Below are 26,755 nucleotides of genomic sequence, written 5' to 3' on the forward strand. Positions count from 1 at the left end.
TTTTCTATGGCAAATCAAAGGAACTTTTGACAGTTGGGGTGTATAGCTATGTGATAGTATGCGCTCGACAGGTCTATTGTGGCCATAACGGAGTGATGACTGTTGAGAGGAATGGCGGATCGTATGGATTCCATACAGAATTTTTTGTAGCGGACAAACCGATTTAGAGGTTTTAGATTGATAATGGAGCGCACCTCGCCTGACGGTTATAAGACGGTAAAGAGACTGGAATAATGGCCCTGGAAGTGTTCCCGAGTTGGAACAGGACATATTGCTCGGGTTCGTAACATATTTTGGACCTCGGACCAGAGACGGACAGACGAGTCCGGGGAGCGAAATCGTGTGAGAAGAAATCTGTCGGCAGGAACCCGAGAGAATTCTATCTGGAGCCCCCGTGACACTACTTGGAGAACCCAAGGATTGGACGTAATGCGTTCCCAAGCCGCCTGAAAGTCCACCAGGCGTCCGCCCACCTTGGCGTCAAGATCGATCTTGCTTTTTCCTGGTGTCAAAGGTGGGATTCCTATCTTTTCCCCCTTTAGAATAGCTCCATCTACCCGATTTACCCCTACTCTTGTAGTCAGCTCCTCGAAAGGATCGAAACCGACGGGGAGGGGGGCCCCGTCGAGGCCTATCCTCGGGGAATCCACCCTTCTTATCGGAGGCCTTCTCTAGGATATCATCTAGAGCGGGACCAAAAACTCTAATGCCTGAAAATGGAATAGCACACAATTTGTTTTTAGAGGCGCAATCCCCCGACCACGTCTTTAACCATATGGCACGGCGGGCAGAATTAGTCAAGGCCTCATTTCGTGCAGAAAATTGAATAGATTCCGCCGAAGCATCTGCCATAAACCCTGTGGCAAGTCTCAGGAGGGATATGGAGTCCTGGACAGCATCCCTGGGAGCCCTATCCGCAACCAGACACTCCAGGTCATCTAACCACCTGGACATGGACTTGGCCACCGAAGTAGCCGCAATGTTAGTTTTGATAGTGGTGGCCGCAGTTTCCCATGCTCTCTTTAGAAGGCCGTCTGCTTTTCTGTCCATCGGGTCTTTCAGACCAGAAGAGTCCTCGATTGGGATAGCAGTCTTTCTAGCCACCTTAGCCACTGTGTTATGGACAAGATTATGAATTATTATAAGTATATAATAGTTACATGGAGATATCCATAAAGAACAGGATTTAAGATGGTGTTTGAACTGTACCCCACATATCTCTTGGCATAAGACTCAGACAGACAGTCTGGGCTATTCTTGTGACCAGTGAATCATGCTGACATTGCTTAATATAAATGAGGAACCAAGCACATTACAGTAAATTGTATATCACAGAATAAGCTGTTCTACTTTATCCAATAGGAGACGTGTTACGTATTCTTGGCACCTAGCCAATAAGCCGGTTATATATACCTGTACAAACTTCCGGAATAAAGGAGTCTTACTTTCTATTCATATCTGAGTATGTCTCTGGTGTGGGTGAAAGATAGTGGTTATGCATGCTACCACGAGTGACTCATAATTTGGACTGCAGACAGTTTAAGAGGGATGCAAGACTGAATGGCATCAACCTAAATTATGGCCTTATCATTTGGCGCCCAACGAACCTTAGGACGGAGCTCTGGATGGCGGACGGCCGTGCTGACACCTTCAGTCGAAAGGCAACTACGCCAGAGGTGGAGATGCGCACTCCAGCTGCAGGTGAGAACATTTGTATAATCTCACCTTGCAACCTCATGCGTGTACTTGCATTTCGAAGGGGGGGGTTGGGCTGTCCCAGTCTAGACACCTAATGACCGCCATCTCGCATGAGATAAGCTGTCCTAAGAGATCTCACACCAAGGTGGTCAGGTTCACCTTAAGCTGTCTGTAATTTATGTAATGTAATTGTAAATCACATGAAATGTAATGTGGTTTGAGGTTTTTTTGTCTGCTCTAGGAGAAAAGCAGAAGTTCTATGTTATTTTTCTCTGACTTAGCTGCAAGGGAAAATGAGGAAGTTGTTATATACGCTGGATATATGGATATATATGGTTATATCTGCAGGTGAGATCAGCCACCTGGATGGTGTATATAGTGTCCTTATTGTTATGTCATTGTGTTGACCTGTGTCTACCTGTTGAAATGTCTGTCTATTTGCAGCAGCTGGAGTACTTGCTGGTATCGCTCTAATCACTGTGTTTGCAGCAAGGCTGGCTGCAAAAAAGAGGAAATTCTATGTGCTTTGTGCGTACTTGCTGGTTTACGCAAAAAGAGGGAGTAAGTGTCACTTTGATATATTGAAGCTGTTTCTTCTATGAGTGAAGAGGAAAAAAAAACCAAAAAAAAAAACCTCTGAAGCTGTACTTTGATGTATACTGTGAGATACACTGGTGTGTGACAAGTCCGGTCGATAGTTGATGTTTGATAAGGCCTTGGACGGACCTGATCTTCGGGGATAGAAGATTTGGAAGGGTTTTCTATGGCGCCCAACGTGGGGCGAGTTGAAGTTGTACTCATTGGTCTTGTTTTAGTGGATGTCAGTGTATTCTTACCTAGGAATTGAATATACTGGGGAAAACCCTTGATTTTAGGCTTAATCATTGAGTATTGATGTTCTGGACGGATTTGTTCAAATAAGGTGTATATAGTGTGAACAGAGGTTACTAGTACATGAAGTAAGAGATAGTGAGGGTGAATTAAGTTTCTATCACCCATGTGACACTTCTTCCTGGTAGGACAACCCGTTTGTGTTGTGGTTTGTGGACTGAGGTAGAAATTCTGTGTATTCTGTGGATGTGTATAGTCGCTGGTCTAGGAGAGAAAGTGGCTAGCTCAGTCGGTAGAGCATCAGACATCCAGGTTGACGTGTTAGTTTTAAGTCGTGTACCCTTGAAGCATGGGGTCTAATCAGTCCACACCTGTCAAGTTAACGGCAGAAGAATTAGTAAGCGAACGAGAAGGAAGGAAGTATGTTAAAAATGATGAAGTCGCTCTTGAAGATGGCAGGAATCACTGCAAAGAAAGGGAGATTAGAGGAGCAAGAATGGAAAGATGTTTTGTTAAATAAGCAAGGGATTTTGAAAGATAAAATTGGCATAGTAGATATTTCTATATTGCACCAGATCAGAAAATGGCACCTCAGGAAGTGGCCAAGCCCATTAGGAAACAACGCTCCCCTCCTCATAAGTCGTCCCCAGAGGGTTGGACTTGTGTAGTTGTCCCCCTGCCCACCAAACGCCCTCCCTAGCCTGCCCAGACTTCATTTCAGGTCGGGCCGCACCTAGTTCCCTTTTCCAGCCAATTTTCAGTCCCAAGGCCACTGGCCTATTTGTTGCTGGAGCAACAGAAGACACCGAGGGGGGGCAGGAAGATGACAATGATTTAACAATGATTCACCCCACCACCAAAACTGATTTGTATGGGCTCACCCAGATTAACGCTGGGGATTCTTTCTGGCCAGTAATGGAGCCAGGTTTGCAGGTTTACAGTGAAGGTGCGTGTACCTTATCACTAGAGATGAGCGAACCGGTCCCGGTTCGGCTCGAGGTCGGCTCGACGAACGGGGGTCCCGTTCGAGTTCGGTTCGTCGAACGTTCGACGAACCGAACTCGAACGTATAGGCTAGAATGGGAGGCAATCACAAACACATAAAAATGCATGATAAATGTACACAAACAGTTAATAAACATTGCCATAACACTTACCGGTCCTCGCGATCCCTTCTGCACTCTGTCTCCTGCCGCTATTCCATCCGATGATCGCTGAATCCTCCCGGTGACGGCACTGCCAGCAGAGATGCAGGACCTATCGTGACGTCAAAATAGCCATGTGACCAGTCACGTGGCTATTATCTCATTGGCTACAGACTGGTCACATGACTATGACACGTCATGTAGGACCTGCGAGTGCATCTCTCCGGTACACGGTGCACATATGTGTATCGCCGTGTACCGTCGACATGCTCTAGCACACGGTCGACTCCCCGTTCCGTTAGGGACCGGCTGACACAGCCGGTCATTAACGGAGATCACCGTTGCCATAGCAACGCAGTTAGTGGTGATGTCACCGCTAACCGCGGCTCCGAGAGCACCGTTGCTATGGTAACGCGTCTGTCAGCGTTACTGCTGTTATCGCTGACAGCCAGCAGTGATCACTCACGGAGTGAAGGCTGCACGCTGCTTCCCGATTGTAGTGATGATTGTAGTGAGGATGGAGGTTCCCCAGCCCCAAGTGATGAGCTGGTGAATCTCATCCTTCCTCACTACAATCGTCACTACTACTACACTAGTGAGGATTGTAGTGAGGATGGAGGTTCCCCAGCCCCAAGTGATGAGCTGGTGAATCTCATCCTCACTACAATCGTCACTACTACTACTACACTAGAAAGAAAGAAGACAGAAGAGCAGGATCGTGGAGGGCTGACAGGGGGTAATAAAGATGGAGTCTCTAATGTGTCTGTGTATTTATTTCTATTAAAGTATTTTTTCTCTGTGTGGTGTTTTTTTTTAACCCTTTATTGGAGATTCTTAATGGCCGGGTCAAACGTGCCCGACATTAAGAATCTCTGGCTTAATACTGGCTAGTAAAACAAAGCCAGTATTAACTCATGATTACCCAACAAGCCACCTGGCTCCAGGGCTGTTGGAAGAGTTGGATACAGCGCCAGATGATGGCGCTTCTATGAGAGCGCCATTTTCTGGGACGGCTGCGGACTGAAATCCGCAGCAGAGGCGCCCAGAAACCTCGGGCTAACCTGTGCTGCGGATTCCAATCCCCAGCTGCCTAGTTGTACCCGGCTGGACACAAAAATGGGGCGAAGCCCACGTCATTTGTTTTTTAATTATTTCATGAAATAAGTGAAATAATTAAAAAAAAACGGGCTTCCCTATATTTTTGGTTCCCAGCCGGGTACAAATAGGCAACTGGGGGTTGGAGGCAGCCCGTGGCTGCCAGCTGTACCTGGCTAGCATACAAAAATATGGCGAAGCTCACGTCCTTTTTTTGTAGTTTTTTGGCAAAAAAAATAAAAAATGCTTCCCTGGATTTTCCATTGCCAGTGAAGGTAACACCAAGCAGTGGGGGTTAGCAGCCAGTAGCTGCTTGGATTACCCTTAGCTAGCAATACAAAAAATGCAGCGGGAGCCCATATATTTTTTTTTTAATTATTTATTTAAATAACTAAAAATAAAATGGGCTTCCCTGTATTTTGATTGCTGGACATCACAGTGCTGTAAAAATAAATCTTTAAAAAAATGACGTAGGGTCCCCCCATTTTTGATAGCCAGCTAGGGTAAAGCAGACAGCTGTAGCCTGAAAACCACAGCTGGCAGCTTTACCGTGGTTGGGGATCCAATGTGGAGGTCCCCTCAGGCTCTTTTTTATAATTATTTTATAAATATTAATAATTACACAATAAAAGTAGGGTCCCCCCCCCAAATTGGATCACCAGCCAAGGTAAAGCGGACAGCTGTGGTCTGGTATTCTCAGGGTGGAAAGGTCCATAGTTATTGGGCCTTCACAGCCTAAAAATAGCAGGCCGCAGGCACCCCAGACGTGGCGCATCCACTAGATGCGCCAATCCTGGCGCCTCACCCCAGCTCATCCCGTGCCCTGGTGCAGTGGCAAACGGGGTAATACATCGGGTTGATACTAGCTGTAAAGTCACCTGAGATCAAGCCCAGCAGTTTGTGATGTCATGGCGTCTATTAGATACACAACATCATAAACTGTCAGTACTAACAAAAACAAAAAATCGACAAAAGAAATTTATTTGAAAAAACAGTCCCCAAAACATTTCCTCTTTCACCAATTTATTGTAAGAAAAAAAATAAAGGGGTCCCACGACGACTCTGGACCGTCTAGAATATGGGGGGGAGACACTCAGGGAACGTATCCCCCATTTTCTAGGAGTGCGGACCCTTCATGTGAGGAGTGTGGGTGCAATGAATCTGCACTCACTCTCCCCAGGTCCACAGCAGCAGAGTCCATGTCGTAATGGTTGCTACCAAAGCTGCAATGCCCTGCTCATGAGGTAAGGGCATGCCTAATCAGGAGAACTACTGTAGAGGAAGCTCTGCTCACTGGTATATAGGTGCTCAGAGGTAATAATAGATAAAATTAGTGAGTAACCTCGGCACTCTAAATCTCCCAGACTAAGTCAGTAAGTCACAACGGATAGTAATGCAAAATCACTCTTTATTGGTCCGTATTAAGAAAAACATTTTTTTCATAAGCATATATGTTTTTGTCCAAAACAAGATACAAATGACGTTTCGGCCGGAGCCTTCGTCAGATTGGACTTATCTGCATGTAATCATGAAAAATGACAATAATCAGTATCACATAAGAGTGAGAGAACAATAACATAAACTAGAACAATGTAGAGGTACAATTGGGATGCAGCAAAAAAAATTGCAACACAGCAAGAAATGAAACACATGATACAAATGTCATAATACAGTACAAGGCCAATATAGTAATGACAAATATGGGGTCAGAGTAGACTTAGACAGCTCTGGTACGAAAGAGATGTCAATCATAAAGTAACATGTGCAGTAGGTGTAGAGCTACAGTATGCATGGCAGAGCTAATGGGTAGACCGACCATAGAAAAAGAACAGAGAAAACGTGGAGAAAAAGTGGAGAGAAAGTGGAGAAAAAGTGGAGAAAAAGTGGAGAAAAAGTGGAGAAAAAGTGGAGAAAAAAGTGGAGAAAAAGTGGAGAAAAAAATGGAGAAAAAGTGGAGAAAAAATGGAGAAAAAGTGGAGCAAAAGTGGAGAAAAAGTGGAGAAAAAAATGGAAAAAAAGTGGAGAAAAAGTGGAGAAAAAGTGGAGAAAAAATGGAGAAAAAGTGGAGAAAAAGTGGAGAAAAATTGGAGAAAAAAATGGAGAAAAAGTGGAGAAAAAAGTGGAGAAAAAGTGGAGAAAAAAGTGGAGAAAAAGTGGAGAAAAAAATGGAGAAAAAGTGGAGAAAAAATGGAGAAAAAGTGGAGCAAAAGTGGAGCAAAAGTGGAGAAAAAAATGGAAAAAAAGTGGAGAAAAAGTGGAGAAAAAGTGGAGAAAAAGTGGAGAAAAAAAATGGAAAAAAGTGGAGAAAAAGTGGAGAAAAAGTGGAGAAAAAATGGAGAAAAAGTGGAGAAAAAGTGGAGAAAAAGTGGAGAAAAAAAATGGAAAAAAAGTGGAGAAAAAGTGGAGAAAAAGTGGAGAAAAAGTGGAGAAAAAAATGGAGAAAAAGTGGAGAAAAAGTGGAGAAAAAGTGGAGAAAAATTGGAGAAAAAAATGGAGAAAAAGTGGAGAAAAAGTGGAGAAAAAGTGGAGAAAAAAAATGGAAAAAAAGTGGAGAAAAAGTGGAGAAAAAGTGGAGAAAAAAATGGAGAAAAAGTGGAGAAAAAGTGGAGAAAAAGTGGAGAAAAAGTGGAGAAAAAGTGGAGAAAAAGTGGAGAAAAAGTGGAGAAAAAAATGGAGAAAAAGTGGAGAAAAAGTGGAGAAAAATTGGAGAAAAAAAATGGAGAAAAAGTGGAGAAAAAGTGGAGAAAAAGTGGAGAAAAAAATGGAGAAAAAGTGGAGAAAAAGTGGAGAAAAAGTGGAGAAAAAGTGGAGAAAAAATGGAGAAAAAAGTGGAGAAAAAGTGGAGAAAAAATGGAGAAAAAGTGGAGCAAAAGTGGAGAAAAAAATGGAAAAAAAGTGGAGAAAAAGTGGAGAAAAAGTGGAGAAAAAGTTGGAAAAAATGGAGAAAAAAATGTAGAAAAAGTGGAGAAAAAGTGGAGAAAAAGTGGAGAAAAAAATGGAGAAAAAGTGGAGAAAAAGTGGAGAAAAAGTGGAGAAAAAGTGGAGCACCCTTTGGTGCCTTTCATGTGGCACTAAGGGGTGCTTAGCTTTGTATTTAGCCAAAAAAATGAAAAAAAAAATGACGTAGGGTTCCCCCTAGTTTTGTAGCCAGCTAGGGTAAAGCAGACGGCTGCAGCCTGCAGACCACAGCTGGCAACCTCACCTTGGCTGGTAATCTAAAACTGAGGGCACCCCACGCTGTTATTTTAAATTAAATAAATAATTTTAAAAAAAAAACACGTAGGGGTCCCCCAAAACTGGATCACCAGCCAAGGTAAAGCAGACAGCTGGGGCCTGATATTCTCAGACTAAGGAGGTCCATGGTTATTGGACTCTCCCCAGCCTAAAAATAGCAGGCCGCAGCCGCCCCAGAAGTGGCGCATCCATTAGATGCGCCAATCCTGGTGCTTCGCCCCAGCTCATCCCGCGCCCTGGTGCGGTGGCAAACGGGGTAATATATGGGGTTAATACCAGATGTGTAATGTCACCTGGCATCAAGCCCTGGGGTTGGTGAGGTCAGGCGTCTATCAGATACCCGACATCACCAACCCAGTCAGGAATAAAAAAAAATAGACGACAAACACATTTTTATTTGAAAAAACACTCCCCAAAACATTCCCTCTTTAACCAATTTATTAGATTGAAAAACAAATCCAGGTCTGCTGTAATCCAAGGGGTTGCCATGACGATCCACACTGTCCCAGTCAATGAAGAGCAGGATGTTCCCCATTGGCTGGGAGAGCAGTGCAGTGACCTGAGCTAACATCAATGGGTCAGCCCAGGTCACTGCAGGGGGGTGACAAGTGCTGCTGTCAGCGAGGTACATTACCTGCGCTGATCTCCAGCACTGCCGACAGCCCCTGTCACTGAGTTCAATGACCGGCGCCTTCCCCTCAAGTATCGCGAGAGGTCCGTGACGTCACCGCTAGTCAGTCTCGGTTCGGAAGCGAGAGAAGGTGATGTGACAAGCGGGCGGCGGCCATGGACCATGGAGGAAAGTGACAGCGCTGAGGTCGGGATGGCGGGACTTTATCACCGCAGGTAAGCCGAGCGGGGGGGGGGGGTTTGTGTGTGTGTGTATGTATGTGTACATGCCGCGGGCAGGAGGGGGCGGAGCGAGCTGAGCGGGAAAGTGTGGGCTTCCTGCACGTAACTAAGATAAACATCGGGTTACTAACCAAAGCGCTTTGCTTGGATACCCGATGTTTATCTTGGTTACCAGCTTGTGGCAGGCTGCCAGCGATGGCTCCTGCTCACTGTAGCTGTAAAAAGCCTTGCTTTTTGCTGCTAGAACCGTTCTCGAACGTATCTAGAACTATCGAGCTTTTGCAAAAAGCTCGAGTTCTAGTTCGATCTCGAACAGCCCCAAAAATCACTCGAGCTTAGAACTGGAGAACCTCGAACCGCGAACCGCGCTCAACTCTACTTATCACCCAAGTGACCCTGGAAGATGTTTATGTATAATGTACGCAGTTTTTGGTGTATAACACCGTAGGGTTGAAATTGAAAGGAAAAAAAAAAAAAAAAGGAACTAAGAGAAGTGTTAGTTTCTATTTCAGTCCTGTGAATGAAGTTCTGTGAAGTTTAATTGTAAATGACACACGTATGTTGAAATGGAGAATTCTCCCAAGCGGGGAGGTTAGATGAGAATTGATGAGTAATTCTGAATCTAGTAACTACACTATGTGTATTTTACCTGTCTGTGAAAATAAGAAACATAAGCTGATATAGAGGGTGGACTTGTGTGCTGTCTGTGGAGCACTGTGTCCACGTAAGCCCACCCCATTATTTTCTGTCCTAAATGTAGATTTCTTTCTGTCACTCTGTGTTTTGCTCAGCCCTGGGTGGAGTATGGTATGGGGATAGTTATCAGGGTCTGACAGGAGATAGGGATACGCTGGATGCTCGGCCCTGACCACCATCAGGTCTACCGTCGAGATGAGGGCAAGCACAGGGTCCCTAGTTACAGGGTCAGCCCAGGGGTCCCTATATAATCCATATTCCCAGTGACAGATTGAATACCTCCTGAATGTAGATGTCACAATACATGTCACTCCCTCCCAGGACTCTTCAGACGCCATTTTTGGCCAACACCTACTTCCTCATTTAGCGGCTGTTTCTTATCGGTACCGTATATACTGGCGTATAAGACGACTTTTTACCCCCTTAAAATAATGGCTACAGTGGGGGGTCGTCTTATACGCCGGATATATACCTGGGTGCTGTAGTGCGCCGCTCCACTCCGTTCCACGCTTGGATTCTGCCTCCATAGCGACGAGGGAGGAACTTCCTGTCACCACTGCTGAATGGCAGAGCGCTGGCCAATCAGAGGCAAGCAGCTCTGCCTTGACGTCAGCGCTCTAGCAGGGAAGTTCCTGCCTCGTCGTTATGGAAACGCGATACACAGCCCGGCCCCGTACTGGTATATCATACAGCATATATACTGGTATATATACAGCGGATATATAGCGTATATATAGCAGGGGGCCGCACTGTGTGAGGAGGTGTTTTTTTTTTCACTGTCCAGTATAACCAATAGGATTAGTGCAGTAACGCCAGATTCCCCTCGCATCCATGCAGGGACATTAATGAAGAGCTTACATGCTGGCCCCTGCACTAATCCTATTGGTTATACTGGACAGTAAAAAAAACACCTCCTCACACAGTGCGGCCCCCTGCTCTTAGCATACTGAAGCATACTGAACGGGGGTAGTCTTATACAGTGAGTATATCCCAAATTCTATATTTTTAGGGCAGAAGTTGGGGGTCGTCTTATACGCCCAGTCGTCTTATACGCTGGCATATACGGTAATTATCTTTAGTGGACGTTTTAACTCAGACACTACATAGTTCATCTTTAGACGCCATTTTAGTCCAGCCGACACCCAGTTCCCCATTTTTGTTTCAGCAGCCACAGCCACTGCTCTGTTTATTGCTGACATAGCAGGGACTGCAGAGGGGGGAGACAGGGACCTGGAACACAAACACTCCATTTTTGGTCATATATGCAGTTTTTCCCACTAATGAACTTTTTCCCACAGTGTTCCCACTAATGAACCTTAGCAGAGGTTATTGCTGATAGTCCTGTGGAAACCTTTTCCCTTCACTTTTGCATGTTTGTTTTTGCTGTATCTAGTATACAGTCTAGACCATATAGACTGCTCACTATTAGTCCTGGTGGACAGTGAATATTTTTCTGCCTATGATAGTTGATGCTTAGCCTGGTTTGAGATATTTTCACTTGTATGTTATCCTGCCTGGTATCTTGCACAAGAGTTCCCTGATAGAGAGGGCGGAGGTTCATGTGGTCCCAAGGGGACATTGATCATCAGGAGTTGGCATATATTAGGGTTTTCGTTGGCAGCACCCAGTAATCCTTTGTGTCTTAGTTTGCAGGGTCTGACAGGAGAGAGGGATACGCTGGAGGCTCGACCCTGACCACCATCAGGTCTACCGTCGGGATGAGGGAGAGTGCAGGGCCCCCAGTTACAGGGTCAGCACAGGAGAGGTAGAGTAGATACGCTCCACTGCTTTTTCCTAGTTGTGTAGATGTAGTCAGGGGGTGCTGCTGGTAGTTTCCAAACCCTCTTGTGCTCTTTTCTCTTTCTCTGGGGTTTTAGGGAGTCTTAGTTTTTAGAATTTCAGTGTTCTCCTGACCCCAAAGTTACACCCATTGCTCTTTCTTACAAACCTGGGTATAGTCCTTTGTATCAGGTCTCCGAGAGCCCATATGCAAACAACTACAGCTGGTAAAGACCAAGACACCCTCCTTCAAATGGCAAGACGTATGGAGATGAATCTAGCAGCTTACAAGATCACCCCGTGCCCGTATGACATCATCGCTCCCTGACAAAGTCACCATCTCCCGGTGTGCGGTCCTTAATCCTGCTGAACTTCTCCCTCTTCCAAGGGGGGAGTGTCCCACCTCTGACACCTTGGTGGAAGAGGTAGTCGACTCTGGCATAGCTGAAGAAACTCTGGATACGATACAGTGACGGATACACCTTTGGACCCTGACTTAACCCCTTTGCGGATGGATCAAGATGTGCATCAAGAAGACGGTTCCACATGGGTATGGTGCTGGTAGCAGAAGACGCTGTGCTGATAGAGCAGTCGCTACCCGCATGCCTGTCTGTGAAGAAGCAGATGTATGTGCTCTCGCTGAAGCCTGCAAGATGGCAGCCAGCATCTACTCTGTATGGAAGACAAGAGACTTGATCACTGCCGATGGAACTGTACATCGCCATGAGGCCATAGAAGAACGGATGGAAGCTTTGCTATTGCCAGACAGTCGCGGTGAGCAGGGCTGAGGCCTACATTGGAGGAGTCAAGGGAAGCAGTGAGAAGTGCCCTCACTGACAGAACATCCAAAGAAGCCCCAAGACCACTCACCAAGGAAACAGTCAGTCAATCTGTGCTTTTTGAATGACCCCGATGTGAAGAAGAAAGGAAAGATGGAAAGTCTTGAGAAAACATTGTCCTGACCCTACAAGAGCAAGTCTCAGAAGAAGAAGAGGACTGAGATAGGGTACAGCTGTGGGCTCCCGGAGACCATAGAAAGTGGCTAGTGACCTGCTTTCACTGCCAGCCAAAGAGATATGGCAGGCCTTAGACACAGAACTGACTCTACACACCCCATACCAGCCACAGAATAGAGAGAAGGTTGGGAGGATGGGGCAGTGTAGAAGGCAAGGGCATGAGAGTCTTCCCCTTGTATTGTTCAGTGTCAGACACACCCCAGCAGGGACCACTAGGTTGAGACCCTATGAAATCCTGTTTAGAAGTACTCCCAGATGCTTCAACTAAGCTTGTTGTTTGTTTAAACATTTGCCTAATATACGTTTTTGAGTTTTCTCCTCCAGATCCAACCAGATCTAGATTTTTCTCTCTTTTCTTTTTCTCTCTTTTCTTTTCCTCTCTCTTTTCTCAATCTTTCTCTCTCTTCCTCTCTTCTCAATCTTTCTCTCTCTTCCTCTCTCTTCTCTCACTCTTTTTCTTTCGGACGAAGATCCATGCATTCCACTACAAAGAGATGTCGGACCTGCCTGAGACCAGGAGATGGCTGTCTTCCCTCTTCTACCCGATACTTTGTGCCAGGATGATGATATCTAGGCCTGTGGACCAGAAGACGACTGTGCATCCCACCTTTGATGATGTCCCACCATTACCGCCTGAGGACTGAGGAGCATGAGACTTTGAGTGAAACCAACCCTGATAAATATTAAGCCCATTAGAGGACTACTGCCACGTTCCCCCTTTCCTGAATAACGTGGGCCAGCGGAACATAGCCATGAGGACAGTCTAGAGAATACGGTCAGGATCTGGCTTCCTATGCATAGTCTGTCGGGTGGGGAGATTCATCCACAAGGGATGGGGTATCTCGTATGTGAGTGAGGTAACCATCGGCATTAGGACAGATCAATAGACTCGGGAAAAGTAAGGAAAGACTTTTTGGCTATCTCCAAAGGGGGGACTGTTATGGACAAGATTATGAATTATTATAAGTATATAATAGTTACATGGAGATATCCATAAAGAACAGGATTTAAGATGGTGTTTGAACTGTACCCCACATATCTCTTGGCATAAGACTCAGACAGACAGTCTGGGCTATTCTTGTGACCAGTGAATCATGCTGATATTGCTTAATATAAATGAGGAACCAAGCACATTACAGTAAATTGTATATCACAGAATAAGCTGTTCTACTTTATCCAATAGGAGACGTGTTACGAATTCTTGGCACCTAGCCAATAAGCCGGTTATATATACCTGTACAAACTTCCGGAATAAAGGAGTCTTACTTTCTATTCATATCTGAGTATGTCTCTGGTGTGGGTGAAAGATAGTGGTTATGCATGCTACCACGAGTGACTCATAATTTGGACTGCAGACAGTTTAAGAGGGATGCAAGACTTAATGGCATCAACCTAAATTATGGCAATATCAACTGTAACATCAATTTTAGGGATGTCCTCCCATTCCTTAATATCATCAGGTTCAAATGGAAGGCGAGCCCGAAAATCCCTGGGAATTATCAACTTTCTCTCAGCCTCCTGCCATTCCTCCATGATCATTGCTCTGACATGGGGATTGACTGGAAATACTCGATGGAGTTTTGACCTGAGCCCTCCGAACATTTCGTCCTGGACAGACCTCGGTTTTTCTTGCTCTTCCACCATCATAGTCTTTCTGACGGCTCGAAGCAGGTCATCCGTATCACTGGAGGAAAAAAGATACCGTCGTCCCTCCTCCGGTGCAGGACCTGCAGTCTCTTCCTCTAACTGAGAATCAGAGTCATAAGAAATCTCTTCATCCTCTGAAGAGATCCCCATGTCCTGCCTCTGTCTTTTGCGAGTTGCGTCCCGACATTCCAGGTGGGATGATGTACTGGCAATGACCGACTGTACTTCCTCGCGGATCATAGCTCTCATATCTGTCAGGAGGGATTTTTGTTCACTGGAAACCAATTCTGCGATACAGGAGTCGCACAGCTGTTTAGTGCAGGACTCTGACAGATGTGAATGACAGACTGCGCACTTTTTTATTCTCGCCGATTTTCTCTGAACTCTTTTAGGGATAGTGCCGGTGCGTGCAGTGGAAGAATCCTAAAATAAAGAAGGAGTAGACTGAATCAAGCTCTACCCATGCCACTACAGAACAGGTCCCGATGCACCTGCACTTACGTGACCCTGGGACTCGTCAGGGGGGCTAGCATCCGACCTGTCACCCTCGTCCATTACAAGAAGCAGTCAGTAAGCCCGTTATACAGAAAATAGCGTACACAGTTCCCCGTTCCCAAGGTTTTATTACCTGTTTGGGCGACGTCAGGTCCCGTTCCCGCCTCCAGCGCTCCGTACCGGATCACACGCCGCCTTCCTGGGCGCCGCCATTTTCCGAACCAGGAAATGCGGAAGTCTTTGCACTGCGCATGCGTCAGCGTGCGTGTCAGGCTGGAATGCATGGCGCGCGCACACCCGGAAGTGCCATATGGCTGCGGCAGGTGCCGGGAACTCCTGCTCCACCGGCTGGCTGAGGGACCTCTCCTTTAGAGGTGTCGGCCAAGGGCTGCTTGACAGGCTGGAAGGAGAGAGCAAGCCCCCCCGATCAGCCTGGACCCCGTACATCCCGACGGTAAGACTTGCGTCCGTCCTGTACAGGGACAGGAAAAACACTGAGGAGAGGGTGATGGGTAGGGACTTTAAACCTCTTGCGTTTCCTGTCCCTGTAAAGGTCAAAGGAGCAACTCCTACCGTGCTGTCATGAGGCGTCCTGGAAAGTAGAGTTAAGGCCATTTTACACGTTTCAATTTTATATTCGTATGTATGTGATCGCACCCGCCCCCATCGTATGTGCGGAACGGGCAATTAGTTGCCCGTGTCGCACAAACAATTAACCCCCATCACACGTACTTACCTTCCAAACGACCTCGCTGTGGGCAGCGAACATCCACTTCCTGAAGTGGGAGGGACCTTCGGCGTCACAGCGACGTCACACAGCAGCCGCCCAATAGAAGTGGAGGGGCGGAGATGAGCAGGACGTAAACATCCCGCCCACCTCCTTCCTTCCGCATTGCTGGCGGGACGCAGGTAAGATGTGTTCATCGCTCCCGGGGTGTCACACAGAGCGACGTGTGCTGCTTCGGGAACATTGAACAACCGGACGTTCAACCTTTAGAAATTGAACGACGTGTATGCGATCAACGTTTTAACGCACAATCAGGGTCGCATGTAGCTGTCACACGCTACAATATCCATAACGATGCCGGATGTGCGTCACTTACGACGTGACCCCGCCGACACATCGTTAGATATATTGTAGCGTGTAAAGCCCGCTTTACTCACATATTTTTTATTGATCCCAATGTTAAGGCAGCCAGGACCGGCTCCAGGTTTTTGTGGCCTCCGGGTGAAAGAGTCTCAGTGGGCCCCATCCACACACAGGCATGCACATACACATACAGGCATACAGTTAGGTCCAGAAATATTTGGACAGTGACACAAGTTTTGTTATTTTAGCTGTTTAGAAAAACATGTTCAGAAATACAATTATATATATATAATATGGGCAGAAAGTGCACACTCCCAGCTGCAATATGAGAGTTTTCACATCCAAATCGGAGAAAGGGTTTAGGAATCATAGCTCTGTAATGCATAGCCTCCTCTTTTTCAAGGGACCAAAAGTAATTGGACAAGGGACTCTAAGGGCTGCAATTAACTCTGAAGGCGTCTCCCTCATTAACCTGTAATCAATGAAGTAGTTAAAAGGTCTGGGGTTGATTACAGGTGTGTTGTTTTGCATTTGGAAGCTGTTGCTGTGACCAGACAACATGCGGTCTAAGGAACTCTCAATTGAAGTGAAGCAGAACATCCTGAGGCTGAAAAAAAAGAAAAAATCCATCAGAGAGATAGCAGACATGCTTGGAGTAGCAAAATCAACAGTCGGGTACATTCTGAGAAAAAAGGAATTGACTGGTGAGCTTGGGAACTCAAAAAGGCCTGGGCGTCCACGGATGACAACAGTGGTGGATGATCACCGCATACTTTCTTTGGTGAAGAAGAACCCGTTCACAACATCAACTGAAGTCCAGAACACTCTCAGTGAAGTAGGTGTATCTGTCTCTAAGTCAACAGTAAAGAGAAGACTCCATGAAAATAAATACAAAGGGTTCACATCTAGATGCAAACCATTCATCAATTCCAAAAATAGACAGGCCAGAGTTAAATTTGCTGAAACACACCTCATGAAGCCAGCTCAGTTCTGGAAAAGTATTCTATGGACAGATGAGACCAAGATCAACCTGTACCAGAATGATGGGAAGAAAAAAGTTTGGAGAAGAAAGGGAACGGGACATGATCCAAGGCACACCACATCCTCTGTAAAACATGGTGGAGGCAACGTGATGGCATGGGCATGCATGGCTTTCAATGGCACTGGGTCACTTGTGTTTATTGATGACATAACAGCAGACAAGAGTAGCCGGATGAATTCTGAAGTGTACCAGGATATACTTTCAGCCCAGATTCAGCCAAATGCCACAAAGTTGATCGGATGGCGCTTCATAGTACAGATGGACAATGACCCCAAGCATACAGCCAAAGCTACCCAGGAGTTCATGAGTGCAAAAAAGTGGAACATTCTGCAATGGCCAAGTCAATCACCAGATCTTAACCCAATTGAGCATGCATTTCACTTGCTCAAATCCAGACTTAAGACGGAAAGACCCACAAGCAAGCAAGACCTGAAGGCTGCGGCTGTAAAGGCCTGGCAAAGCATTAAGAAGGAGGAAACCCAGCGTTTGGTGATGTCCATGGGTTCCAGACTTAAGGCAGTGATTGCCTCCAAAGGATTCGCAACAAAATATTGAAAATAAACATTTTTTTTTTGGGTTTGGTTTATTTGTCCAATTACTTTTGACCTCCTAAAATGTGGAGTGTTTGTAAAGAAATGTGTACAATTCCTACAATTTCTATCAGATATTTTTGTTCAAACCTTCAAATTAAACGTTACAATCTGCACTAGAATTCTGTTGTAGAGGTTTCATTTCAAATCCAATGTGGTGGCATGCAGAGCCCAACTCGCGAAAACTGTCACTGTCCAAATATTTCTGGACCTAACTGTACGTACATATACATATTTGAAGAGGAATTCAGAACAATACATATAAAAACAGACAAATATATGCACAGTCATATACACTGACATACATGCAGACACAGACGCATTAGGGCTTGTGCGCACGTTGCGTACTCACATGCATTTATGCTGCGTATAGCACTGCAGTGTAAATGCATGGGTCCTGCATCCCCTGCACAATCTATGAAGATTGTGTATGATACGTGCGCACGTTGCTTTTATGTTTTAATGTTTTGTTTATTAAACCGTTATAGACAAAATGTATACAAATAACAGAGAGCATAGACAGATCTAGCATCGCAATTAATCTAATTTGCATTGAACCGCCTTCCAGGTATGATGTTGTCTGTGGGGTGGCAATCTCAAGTCGATTGATAGTCATTATATCAGGCGAGGGATGGAAGGCGAGCGAGACCATACCTTGCCCTCGAAATATTATAAAAAACATTTTTTTCCTTTTTATTATTAAAAAAAAACACATGAAAGAAACTAGAAATTAGAGGGGGGGGTGTCACTGAGATTTCTGAAAGAAGCCTTTTAACACTTGAAACTCAGTTTTAGTAAGAGAGATAGGGGGTCCAAGAGATTAGAGAAAGGGAGAAGAGATAGGGGGGGATGGAGTAGGAAGAGGGTGTTGGTCTAGGGTCCATTCATCATATGTCCATAATAATCGGGACTAAGTCATCAGCTCGATCAGTCCCCTAATGGGGGGGAGGAGACGACTTAGAGTTCTTTATGGCATCCCCTGCGCAACCGCCGCCAAAAAGGGGGGTTTGGACTTGTAATCCTTCCAGGCATTCCAAACTTGCATAAAGGAGAACATATTCTGTCGTGAGAGGGCTGAGAGCTCTTCCGCGTAGTACAATTGGTCAATTTTCAGTAGTAGCTGCGAGATGGTGGGTATCATAGTTGTGCGCCACAGTTGGGCAATCAGCAGTTTACAGGCTGAACTCACAAAAGACACTAGTTTCGAGTTAGCCTTATCATTAGGCCACAGTGGGAAATTTAGTAGCAGATGCATGGGTTCTGGGTCCCCCTGTTTGCTTGTAAGGTCAGAGATCAGCTGAGTTGCTGTCTTCCAGAATATCTGGAGGCGAGGGCACGTCCACCATATGTGGAGATACGTTCCCCTGTCCCCCTCGCATCTCCAGTAGAGATCCGAAGAGGCAGATTTCCATGTGCCGACCGTGGCAGGGACTATGTACCATCTCGCAACTACTTTGAAAGAATTCTCTTGGACCCTCACACAACATGATGGTCCATGCGAGGCACCGTAGATTTGGCTCGTTTGAGCGTCGGTAAATGTGGTGTTCAGATCTTTTTCCCATTTCAATATGTAAGCTCTTTTCACTGCTAATTCTTTTGTAAGTAGAGCGTTATATAAGCGAGATAGGATTTTTTTGGGAGATCTTGTTTGCAAGCAATAGGATTCAAATGTGGTTAGGGGTCTAGCGAGGTTGGAATGTGACAGTAGTGGTTGGATTGTACGTTTTATTTTCATGTAATGGAGAAATGTGAGTTTAGAAAGGAGGGGGATCTCACCCATCTCCTGCCTCGAGACCAGAGAGCCGTCCTCCAAGAGATCCGTAGCTGGGATCTTTGCATTACTCAGGTGCGAAGATTTCACGGTGTTGGCAAGATTCAGGCTGGAGTCTAGAATATCAGAGATCAGGGTAAGTGGGGAGAGAGGGGGGGCCAGGAGCTCCACGCTACGGTTCCAATTGTCCAGAAGTGTTTTAGTCAGTTCGTTGGTAAAGGTTCTTTTATTTCCCTGACAGGGGGGGAGCGAGTAAAAGGGCTCGTAAGGGGGTGGGGGCCAGGTGTTCCTCTATTGTCGTCCATAACTTATTCGGAGGGCGTCTGACCCAGTCTACTGCTCTAGAGAGGACGGCGGCTTTATAATATGTGGATATGTTGGGGAGTCCCATACCCCCTTTGTCCTTTGGGAGGCTCAATGTGTGAAAGTTAATTCTTGGTTTATGTTTGTTCCAGATGTAGTTGGAAATTAGAGAATTGCATTGAGAAAGGAAAGATTTGGGGACTGGTATAGGTAACATTTGAAAGAGGTATATGAATTTTGGGAGTATGATGCTTTTGATTAGATTTTTCCGGCCTATCCAAGAGATAAAGGGTGCTTTCCAAGAGGCTATTTGCGTGGTAAGTTTGGGAAGGAGAGGCTTGTAATTTAGGTCAAAAAGGGATTTGGGGGCTTTCCCTATTTTGATGCCGAGATAGGTAATGTGGCTTTTTGGCCACTTGAATGGGAACGACTGCTGAAGAAGTTTAGTGACATTGCCCGGGATGTTTAGACTCAACGCTTCAGATTTGGAGAGATTGATCTTGAAATTGGACCATTGGCTGTAATCTTCTAGCGTGTTCATGAAGGCAGGGAAGAATCTTTCTGGTCTGGACATTACCACCAACAAGTCGTCCGCAAAGGCGGCGGACTTGTGGTGAGTCCCCTGTAGGTTAATCCCCTCAATTTCCTGGTTTCGTTGGATGAAGCATATTAATGGCTCCATTACCATGACAAAGAGTAGGGGGGACAAGGGGCAACCCTGCCTGGTTCCATTCCTGATATCGAAGGGGTCGGTCAGCGTGTTATTTATTTTGATTCTGGCTGTGGGGGATGTGTACATCTGTAGTATTGCATGTATGACAGTCGGAGGAAAGTGAAAAGCTTCCAACGTGCCCCGCAAGAAGGTCCAGTCCACCCTATCAAATGCCTTCTCAGCATCCGTTCCCAAAAGCACAAGGGGCAAGTTCTGGGCCCTAGCATATTGCATTAGGTGAAGTAAGCGTAGCGCGTTGTCTTTCCCTTCTCTTCCCCGTATAAATCCGGATTGCTCCGGAGATATGAGGTCAGGAAGGATTTCCGCAACCCGGTTAGCGATTAAGCTAGCGTAGATTTTTAGGTCCACATTCAGAAGTGAAATGGGCCTATAACTTCCACAACTTTCCGGGTCTTTCCCTTCCTTATGTATTAATGATATGTGGGCTTCCAGGGCTTGTTTGGGAATAGGATCACCGAGAAGTAAAGCATTGCATGTTGCCAGGAGGTGATCCCCCAAGATATCAAAGAATTTTTTATAATAAATGGTTGGTAGGCCGTCCGGGCCTGGTGCTCTTCCCATGGGGCATCTGGACAGGGTGGACTGAACCTCAGCATGAGAAAACGGTTTTGTCAGGGATTCTTGTTGTGTTTTTGAGAGTGTCGGGAGGTTTAATTTGGCTAGATAGTTATGTATGCCGCATTTTCTCCTGTCTCTTTCTGTTGCTGACTCTTCTGGCCGAGATTGGTATAAGCTCTTATAAAATTGTAAAAATTCATTTGAGATTTGGGAATAATCCTGGGTGCGATGGCCCTGTGGTGTTTTAAGTGTATGTATAAACGTGCGAGCCTGTCTTGTTTTTATTAGTGACATCATAAGTTTGGAGGCTTTGTCCCCATGTAAAAATATGCGGTTTTTCCAGCTCAGGTGTAATTTGGCTGACTGTTTGTTGAGTATGTCTCTCAGTGCCACCCGTTTGGCAGTCAATAGTTCTAAAGTCTGTTGGGACATAGATTTTTTGTGTTGGGTTTCCAAAGTAGTTATATCTTCATATAGGTTTTGCAGAATTAGTTTCCTTTGTTTATTAGGGTGTGAGGAAATGGAAATCAGTTCTCCCCTTATGACCGCTTTATGTGCTTCCCATAAAATTGGTGCATTGATGTCTTGTGTCTTATTCTCCGCAAAGTAATTGCGGAGACGATCAGAGATACGTTTCCTATTGTCTTCTGAGGAGAGGACTGATTCATTTAACCTCCATGTGCGGTGGATCAGATATGGCCTCTGCAGTGTGAAACTTGCCGTGACATAAGCGTGATCAGAGTGTGGCGTAGATTGGATTGTTGTGTCAGTGACGTTAGGTAATAGAAACCTGGGTAAAAAAATGTAATCTAGCCTGTGGTATGATTTATGGGGATGGGAGAAGAAGGTAAAATCTTTGGTTGTCGGATGTTGTAATCGCCAGACATCAATCAAGGAAAGAGAAAGGAGAGAAGTTTTGATCCGGGAGAGGTCCCTGAGTGATATGTGGCTCTTTTTTGAGGTTGAGTCTAATTTTGGCTCCAGGGCTACATTAAAGTCTCCACAGAGTATTGGAGTGCCTTCCGAAAAGGTCTTGAATTTTTTGAGTGTGGAAAGTAGCCATCGAACCTGTTTGACATTTGGAGCATAAATATTTCCCATAGTTACCATTGAGCCCGCTAATAGGCCTTTAACAAATATGAACCGGCCATCAGGATCCATTACTTCATGTTGGGGTAAAAAGGGTATGTCTTTGGCGAGTGCTATCGACACCCCTTTAGTGCGTTTATTTGGGGAGGGGGCATGAAACCACGTGTTATAATATGCTTTTTCAAAGCTTGGAATTTTGCCTTTGCAGAAGTGTGTTTCTTGTAGAAAGATTATGTCGATATGTTTCTTATGAAAGTTAGATAGAGTTTGTGCCCTTGGTATGGGGGAGTTCAACCCGTGCGCGTTAAGACTTATCACATTAAATACCTTATGATGTGTCGGCATGGTGACAATTGCGGGTGGATGTCTCTTTTTCCGGTGGGATGAATGGACCAGACCAACGACCATACTGGGAAAGGAAAGAGCAGATGGGATGGAGGGTGGAGAAAAGATCAGATAGGGAACAAGGTGTTAAAGTCAACATTAACAACAATTTCAACATCGAAATAAGAATGGGTATGCCTCGAGAGGGAGCAGAAAGTGCGGTACCCCTAAAGTGACTTCATGCTTTCAGCATGCATAAGCAATGACGGGCAATAGTAGGCCTGAGCCTAGGCCCTCTCATGGGGCTCGCTTTCTGAGTTCGTCTGGAGCTTCTGTGCCGCATTTCGCCTGGGCCTTTGGGTCTTCGGAATGACGCTGTGCCAAGGTGACGGCTCCGGAAGTTGCTGTAACGTAGATGTCGAACTGTGGATTTCCAATTCAGGGTATTTTTCCAAAGTAATCCCCAGGTCTTCGCAGATTCGTCTAATTTCAGCTGATGTTTTGCCTTGGTAGTGTTTCCCTTTTGCTGTTATTGCAATGCCAAATGGGTATAGCCAGCGGTATGGGAATTGGCGTTGGCGTAGCTCTTCTGTGAAGGGTTTTAGTATTCGCCTTTTGGTCAGAGTGGTGGCTGCAAGGTCTTGAAAAATCCGGATTTCGGAGTCTTCATACTTTATGGTGCCCGCTTCCCTTGCTTTTTTAAGAATGAGCTCCTTAATGCGGTAGTCCATGAAGCGGCAGATGACATCTCTTGATGGTTCCCCCTGTCTGGGACGGGGTCTCAATGATCTATGGGCTCTGACCAGCTCTATCGGTGGTGTAGGATCAGCGTCTATTAGGTCGGAGAAGATGCTTTGAAGAGCCGGGATCAGGGCTTCGTTTGCTACCGTTTCTGGGAGGCCTTTTAATCTGAGGTTGTTCCGCCTCTCCCTATTTTCATGATCCTCCAGAATAGCATGTATTTGATTGACACTATCTTCTTGTTGGTGAAGACAAGAGATGATGGCATTGGAGGTTGTGGTGATAGTGGCCTGGGAAGCTTCTAGTGTTTCCACTCTGTGGCCTATCTGGCCAATATCCTGTTTGATGTGAGAGAGCTCTTTCACTACCGGTTCTAAGGCTTTGTTGAGAATCCGTTTGATAAAGGACCTGGAGATTGGGAGGCTCTTGCTGGAATCCATGTCCTCTGCATCACTTGCGTCATCTTCCATTTCTTGTGTGGCATTCGCAGATGAGTTTTGAAGACTGTCAGCCCCTGCCTCTGCTGGCAAGAGATGCTTTTTGAGGAACTTATCGACGTCTGCCTGAGTCGTGGTCACCGCTGGTTTGGGCAGAGCGCTGGCCATTTTATTGCCGAATTTGACCATGTCGAAGTCAGTTCTTATGGTATTATGTTATAATGAGTAGAGTGGGGGTCTGGTCCCTCTGCTCCCTCTGAGCAGTGTGGAGTTCACCGCTTTACATGCCCCTGTGGGGGGGGGTCGGATGGACTGTGCCTTTATATAGAATGTAGGACCGCTTGGACGTTCTCTATGCCCCCTCCTCTGTGTGTTCCCGTCGGCAGCCCCTGGGTCTAGGAAGATATATGGCTCAGGATCTTAGAATATTGCCAAAGTGCCCTTCTTGCAACCCTAAATGTGAGAGTCTCATCCCTGGCAGGGCCTCAGGTAGTGGAGAGAGGAGTGGGGTGTTCCTTGAGATGTTGTGGACGCAGCCCTTAGGCTATGAGAGGGGGCCTCTTTGCTTAGGGCTCCCTCAGGTTCTCCTGTCTGGTACCTGAGTGTGGCCTCTCTGCGGACGTGGACCCGGCAGCCCTCCGACTCCTGGATTGGCGTGCGTCGTTCAGCTGTGGGAGAGGGGGGGAGGAGGACGCCGTCCCGGTGAATGGGGGTCGCGGCGGGGTATGTCCCGGACATCTCCTGGGCCTCACGGGGTGGACGCAGGGATGCGGGAGGGCGTCCGGAGGTGTTCACTTACCGCCCGAACTCCTCTCCGGTTCCGGCAGGGTCTCCCAAAGCGCCACCCGCAGCTGTCGCGAGGCTTCCGGTCGGAACTTCAGATCTCCTGGCGGCCTGGCTGGTGACCGGGTAAGTTGCAGCGTCCTCTCCACTCCCTGTCGGCCGCCTGGTTTGTGACCTGCGGCTATGTGTTTGCAGCGCTTGCCTTTGGCCTGCGGAATCGGGGGGGGGAGTTCAGGACTCCAAGATGGCGGCGGTCCCTCTCCTCCTTTCCCTGATCGCCGGACTCGCTGGTTTGTGAGGCCGAGCCTGAGGGGGGTGACGGCTCGGTGCAATCTCGGTTAGCTCTGCCCAGGCCCCTTGCCGTTGCCCGAGTCACCCCCGCACGAGTGCTCCACGTCACCGGGGGTCTCGCTGCTCGGGCTCTGCGGCCTACTGTGTGCTTCCCGGCCTCAGTCTCGAGGAGCCTCCTCAGGGTCCCAGCACTAGTGTAGCTAGCCAATTCAGGGTCGCCTTCTATCCGTCTGGTCTCTGTGGCTCAGATGGAGGGTCCCTGTCTGAGTATTGATGGCGGGGGAGCAGGATGTTGTCAGATGGTCTGGAGCTCCCTCATGTACGTCTGTCTCCGACCGCGGCCATTTTGGACTCCCACGTTGCTTTTATGAACACAGCGATTTGGGTGCTAAAATGTAGACCCAAATCCGTGTGCTCATAAAATGAACATGTCAATTATTCCGTGCGCTATGGATGCAGCTCCCACTCTGTCTATGGTGGGGGCAGCAGCCATAGCGCATGAAATCGGCTTTTTTTGTACAGAAAAACTGCATCCATTATGTAGTGTTTCTGCAGCGATTTGACGCGCACATGTGCTGTCAAATCGCTGCAGAATATTCAGCAGTTACGTGCGCATGAGCCCTTACAGGTATTAATATAGGGAAGTCACCAGCAGCCTCACTCACCTCTCCCGCTTGTTTCCGTCCAGCTCCTTCAGGACATGTGGCTGGGTTTCACGATGGCTGTCACTAACAGACATGACTGCACACTGACAGCACTGCTGTATATACATCACAGGAGGGGCTGGGGGCTACAATATATACATTACAGGAGGGGCAGGGGCATAGACGTTACTGGAGTGGCAAACAGCTCTGGTGGTGTACACATTACTGAGATGGGTGACATAGCGCTCTGGGGGACCCATATAGTTTTGGGGGGGCCGCACAGACTGCTCTAATTCATATATATACACACACACAGTACTGCTTCTTACACACACAGCTCTGACACACACACACACACACACACTACAATGCACCCCCATCACCCTCTACACACACACACACACACACACACCCATTACCCCTCCCCCCACACACACTACAATGCCACACCCCCATTACCCCTCCCCCCACACACAATACAATGCCCCCCATTACCCCTCCCAACACACACACACAATACAATGCCCTCCCCCCATTACCCCTCCCTCCCACACACACAATACAATGCCCTCCCCCCATTACCCCTCCCCCCCACACAATACAATGCACCCTCCATTACCCCTCTTCCCACACACAATACAATGCACCCCCCATTACCCTTCCCCCACACACAATACAATGCACCCCCATTACCCCTCTTCCCACACACAATACAATGCACCCCCCATTACCCTTCCCCCCACACACAATACAATGCACCCCCCATTACCCTTCCCCCCACACACAATACAATGCACCCTCCATTACCCTTCCCCCACACACAATACAATGCACCCTCCATTACCCCTCCCTACACACAGAATACAATGCAACCCTCATCACCCCCTACACACACAACTTACACTGCCCCATCACTACACACTCCTGCCTCCCCCCTCCCTCGGAATACAGTACTCCCCCTCTGCCTGTCACAAAGCTGTGTTCCTTCACAAAAGTTCCCCGTTATGTGTCCTCAGCCCCTACCCACTCATCCCCATTAATTTAACCTTTCTCTTCAGCTCCTTCATGGAGCGCTCACTTCCTGATGTCCCCAGTGTGGCGCCCGCAACACTGTGATGACGTCAGCAAGGTGCTGATCTCATCACGTTGCTGCACGTTGGGGGCAGGGCCCAGTCCCAGCTCGCTGTTCAAATGTATTTATGTCTGAAAGATGCAAATACATTTGAATAGGAACGGAAGGAGGAAGCTGCGGCGGTCACCGGCTCTGCTGCTCTCCTCTGCACTGTGTACATGTCGGGCACACAGCAGAGCCAGCACAACGCGCTGCCTCCTGCTCCTGCTAGTGTGCCTGCCGGGCATGTACACACTGCAAAGGAGCGCAGCGGGGACAGCAGATACAGCGGCTCACCACACCGTGCCCCTGCTTCTAGGAGGGGGCAGCTGCCATGACGGCCGCATCACATAACAGGGAGCTCAATGGCACACCTCTGACTCCGGAAGTGCAAGCGCTGGTACTTCCGGGGTCAATCAGCGTCCTTCGCCCGCAGTTTGTTTTTGTATCTTAGACGCAGATACAAATAAATAGCGGTGCTTCCCCCTCCCCCGAAAACACAGCTGATTTATTAGACTGTCTTTATGGAGGGGGAGAGGGTGTGAAGAAAAAGAAATGCTGACAGGTGCCTAGTGGCAAGTATGGCCCTGGTGGTGGGGGCCCCCTTAGAAGCTCTTTTGGTGGGGGCCCTGGGGCTGAAGCCCCGCCTGCCCCGCCTATAATCCGGCCCTGATAGATATAGATAGATATAGACACATAGATAGATAGATAAATAGATAGATAGATAGGATATAGATATATGATAGATAGATAGCTAGCT

This window comes from Anomaloglossus baeobatrachus, chromosome 1 (assembly GCF_048569485.1).
Source record: "Anomaloglossus baeobatrachus isolate aAnoBae1 chromosome 1, aAnoBae1.hap1, whole genome shotgun sequence".
NCBI lineage: Eukaryota > Metazoa > Chordata > Amphibia > Anura > Aromobatidae > Anomaloglossus > Anomaloglossus baeobatrachus.